The sequence below is a fragment of the Calonectris borealis genome, chromosome 1 (assembly GCF_964195595.1).
Source record: "Calonectris borealis chromosome 1, bCalBor7.hap1.2, whole genome shotgun sequence".
NCBI classification, from domain to species: domain Eukaryota; kingdom Metazoa; phylum Chordata; class Aves; order Procellariiformes; family Procellariidae; genus Calonectris; species Calonectris borealis.
The window spans coordinates 205,771,121-205,776,613 of NC_134312.1; positions in this window are offsets into that span (position 1 = coordinate 205,771,121).

Below are 5,493 nucleotides of genomic sequence, written 5' to 3' on the forward strand. Positions count from 1 at the left end.
AGACAAAGCCTTGCACTTGTAATGTAGCAGGACAGGAACTGCAGTTCTGATGTGGGTTGAGAAGTCATGACCGGGTGCCAGTCAAGAGCTGCTCTAGCCAGGTCTGCACCCTACAGAAACAAAAAGCATCACAGGTTGAACCTCAGCCAGTCAGAGACGTACGCAGTGCCCCTGCTCACACTTACTTCAGAAAGAAAAGGGTGGCCATGAAGGGCTGCAGACACCCTGCTGAGGACACTACTCCAGGCCAAGGGGGCAAGAATACTCCTGAGGGACTGTGGCCGTGGGTGTGGGTGACCCATGCTGGGGCAGGGACACCCCTGAGGGACTGTGGCCATGGGCCACCCCCGGCAGAGCAGGGATACCCCTGAATCTGAATTTATTTTAAAACTTACAACTTCTTACCAAGAAATTTAGTCAGCTGGTTTGTCTCTAAAAAGCATAGTTCCTTGACGACAGCAATAAAATTACCCATTTCTCGAGGTCAGCATTACCAGAACTTTATCTCTCAAGAGCAAATTGTTTCGGATCCCCTATCCGGTGACACTTGCCGGAGATGTCACCATGGCAACCAGAGGAGGTCAGCGTGACCGTTGCTAGGCAGCGGGACACCACGGGGCCAGGCTCCCCGCTGGTCTCCAGGCGCCCGCAAGCCCCCCTGGACCAGTCGCCCAGGATGCTCAGGCAGCTGCGGCGATGGTGCCTGTGCATGGAGGGGTTGGGAAACGAGAAGAAATTCTGGACGGTGCATTTTTAGGTAATTACAGCATAGCTCTGGCGGGTTTATGAGCTCTGAAGCTGACAGCAGTGTGGCATCAACCACTCGAAATGTGCAATAACCTTCTAAAGATGGGCTATATGAAAAGCCCTGTTGCCATTCTAAAATTGAATTTTCCCATTTGTATTTACAGAGCATTATTAATATAGACAGAAGTGAAATTGATTATATTAATATCCTTCAGAAAATGGTGCAAGTAGATGGGAAATGAGTAAGTACTTGCATGTAATTGCAGCTTAGGGCTCCTGTAATATAAGCAGCTGCTTATAAAAGCAGGCAGCTGGCGGGCAGTGGAACTGGGCATTGCCAGCTGTTTTTTCCTCCTATGAGAAGTTCCACAATGTCATTATGTTTCCTCCCAGCCTCCATGGCACTTTATAGGTGACACCTGTGACAGTAAGATAATGCCAGAATTTTCCACCCAGGAGATTTCTCCCTTTCCCACCACCTCCACCTCTAAGAGGCAATGCGTGGCTTCTGCAGTTGCTGCCCTGAGGGAGTCAAATATCTCGGGGTGAGTGGTCCAGGACAAAACCCGTCTCACCATGCAGACAGCCCCTACCTGCAGAAATAAGTGGAACAAGGGGAAAACTTCTTTTTCCTCCACAAACCCACTCCTGACCTACCAGTGGGCTCATGCTGTCTGTGTACTGTCCAAGTGCCTGATCAGGCACCTCTGCTTCTCACGCTGGGGCAAGCGTAGAAAAGAGTGCAGAAAAAGAAAAGAGTTTTCCATTGCCTGTCTGCAGTGGCTGGTGCCTGGACGACCTCTCTGTCCCAGCTGAGGAGAAGTGTGCACAGGGACCTGTACCTTATAGAGTTGCAAAACCAGGCGAGGAGCCTTCTCCTTTAAAGGTCCATTCCAACCCAAACTATTCTATCGTTCTATGACTCTATGGTTCCTACCTTTCCTCCCTTTTCTTTGTATTCTTCCTCCAAACTGTGCCGCGTATTCTCCCTCTCCCAAAGAACTGAGTATCACTGTAAGGCTTAAAGGGTTAAGTTACCTTTGGATAGTGACAAACTAATAAAAAAAGCAGAACACAGAGTTTTTAGCAAGTACTTGATAAGGATGAAGATCAAAAGTAACATGGTTTTAAAACCATTGCTGGGTATTTTATAAGCAAACCAATATAAGCCATTTTAGGACAGGTAATTTAAGGTCCTTACAGAGTGTTTTTCAAAACAATTCCTTATCTAAAACAACATAAATTGTAATAAAAATAATTTTCAACATAAACTGTACTACTGACATGATTCAAATCTCATTGGGACTTAAACTACAAAGTAATAAATTATAGAATACATTTTTTCTGGTTTGTTCTTCTGCCCAACTGTACATTTTCAACATTCCACTGAAAGACAAATATTTTAGTTTTATTTAGCGTCTGGAATTAGGAGATGGCTACAGATCAAGTTAGGATGTGTTTTTAAAAGAATATTGAGGTTATAACTATTTCATGGAAACCAAGCTCACAAGATAATTCAGTTAAATACAGTTTACAGATACAAGAAATTAAATATATCCTATTGCAGTTGGATACAATCATTATTTCAAACAGTAAACCTTCAGGTATATAAACTTAATTTTATATCTGAAGGCAAACAATTTAAAGTATCAAATTTTCTGAAGAGAAAGTATGTAAAGGTTCTTCTCAAAGGCATTATTAAGATTTACATTATCTTCACTGGGCGGCAATGCAAGCCATAAAGGGGAGGCTTTTAATGGTGAGATTATACTGGACAGTTGCATATTCTAAGGCAAGCATGGGAGAAGATTAGCCAGAGGGAAAAAAAAAACCACAAATGGAATAGTATAGAAAATGATAACCAAATGCTGTTAAGACGATATACATTTCTACTTTGTACAGACTCATGTAAAATCTCTTCTAGAATCCAAGGTGAAAATGAAAAATAGCAAGAGGAATATGTCTTCCTATAGATCTATAGGTCAAGATTCTTGCAATATGGAGAATAAGAAATGAATCATGACCACGGTCTGATTCGATGGTTTTAGTCGCTATCCATCACCAGCCCCCTCTTAAAAAGTGAAGTATTTCCCAGCACTTGCAAGAAAGGAGAAACAAATGATGCGTGTGGGGTCTGCTGGGTAGGCTAGTTACCAGAGGATTAAAAGAAGATCAGCAAAGCTTGGTTTTCCTTCAGGCTTTGGCTCTGACGTCCCACATGACTTGGGCAAATCACCTCACTGCTCTACGCCTTTGTGTCCCTTCCCACACTTTGTCTGCAAGGATCAACTTAGTTTGGGGTGGGATTCATCTCACTTAACTTCAAATGGCAGCAGTGGAAAAAGTGACACCTGAGCAGTCATCCCTCCATAATCAACAGAGAGAAGCTGGCACCTTGGGGGGCGATTCAGTTGTCCTATTTCAGATTAGGACAAGTCCTAACCATCGTCATTAGGATGAGAGGACTTGTGCCCTAAAAGTGCTTATTGTTATCATTGCTTTCCTTTAACCATAGCAAGATTACAGTTTCAGCAGCTCAGATAAAACTGCCGGCGATTCGCATTTGAACAGGTTAACTGACATATGTCTGTGGCATAACTCCATCCTCACTTCAGGTTTCTAAGGCATGGCAGTTGGACAGTTGATATATAAAATTAAAACGAGGAGGTTTCCAGGCTTTTCTGAGATTCTTCACTCTGACTTGTAAACTGAGCTCTTTCAGGCAGGATCTCTCTTTATTCTCTGCCTTGTACCGCCTTTAGCAAATACTAGTGACTTCTTCTATGAAATTCCCTCCAAAAAATGCTTTTAAACTTTTGATGAATCATCCTAATCGTACATTTTCTGGACTTGAAAAATGCCACCAAAGAAAAGAGAGGCTGTAGGTCTAAAATAAATGTCTAAAAACATCTGGCAGCAACAATAGTACTGACTGAATCTTAGAGGAAAGTCTTCTGATGGACGGGACAGTATGAAAAAATAAATGGGCTTCTGAACTGTTTACCTCTTTGGACTCATCAGACTGTGAGGCAGAGTGATCTCATCTCACAAACCAGCTGCAGGTGACAAAACAGGAGTGAAAATACTTTAAATCTCTTTAAGGATGAAAATTTTGTTAAAAGGGAATAACTCTGGTAATACTCAGGTATGAGTAAGGGCCTAAGATGAGGAGGGAGGAAAAGGAAAAGGGGACCTGTGCTTGTAATCTAATTCCAGAATACACGCAATTAAATGTTTGAGAAATAGCTAAGGAGAGAAATTGTAAGACTGATGGTCTGAACAAATTTGAGCCACTAAAGCTGCAGTTCTACATCGGAACAGACAGACAGGCAGACATAAATTTCTTTTACCTTTGGCCTATGGCTTTTTCTGTAGATTGGATTATTTACTTTCAGTAATCGTGCGAATAAAAAATGGTTTGTCTGGTATTACAGCTGAACGTTGCAAGATTACTGGTGACAGTATTCAGCTGGATTTGTAGTTCAAATATGCCTCAGGAAAGTGAGTGTTACTGATACATAGATTTAAACATCATAATCAAAGTATTGTTATTTTGTAATATTATTTGGGAGTTCAGAATATATTTCATATAGAAAATATACATAATCAGTTTGCTATCAATTTCCTCTTGACTAATTAAAAGAGAAAAAAAAAAAGACCTTGTTTTTGGTTTCCAATCCTGACTCAAATTTGGCTGATAGGTTTAGAATCTCAGTAATCGGAATTTGAAATGAGAAGTCTTTGAGAATAAACCTTAATCTGGTATAGATTGATAAAGAATAGTCAAGCAGCAGATTTTCCCTTTATCTTGACCCAGTCCAGGGAAGAACAGCACTATCCATTTTTTTTCTTTTAATTTTAGATGCCCTTGTAAAATATTTCAAATCGAACCCTCCGCACTGTTCTAGGCTTGGCAGGAAACAGGCAGCGCAGCACGGAGAGCAGTCTCAGGCTGCGGCGAGGAAGGCATTTCCAGAAGGACCATGTCTTCAGAAGCACTGATTCCTATCTTTTCTACTAAGCATATTCTCTACCATTTGTGTCCACAGTTGTTGAACATCTCCCGTAACCCTGAAGCACAAGGTATACCTTATTTAAATTTTCAATGAAAAAGAAAATTTTTTTGCAAGTTTCAAGCTTTCTCATATACACACTCTCTCTATGCTCCTATTCTTTTACCCAGAAATATGATTGTCCATATATCTGAAGCACTTCTCCACTTTTAGCTAGGAATCACCTGAAGCAAAAAACTCCATCCCTATGTTTGCATCTGCACCAAGAAATCACAGAATAATATTCTATTTTCTGCACAAATAATCTGCAGTTAAAAATCACAGAAAAAAAAATGTTAGTGACTTGTTAAGAGCAACCATTTATACATCTCAGTGTTTTTGCTACAGGCTGTCATGCAGAAAAAAATAATCATTAGTGTATATGGGTTTCATATCTAGAAGATCAGCTGTGTTTTTGATGAATGTTTAGATTTGGTTTATGATTCCCAGCGGATGATGTAGTAAATGCTGCCACTGCAGACTGCTGGAACATGTCAGTGATGTTTTATTTTATTCAGTTGAATGTTTCAGAAGAGATTCAGATCTAGTTCATTTTTTTGTCACCAAGAGAGAATGGCAAAACCCCAGATTTCTGACTAAAATAAGGACAGCTGGGCAGAAAGAAATTTAATTTGGCTAAGACCTCAGCAGCCTACAGTACACACATAAAATGTTGGAAGTCATATAAGCAGCA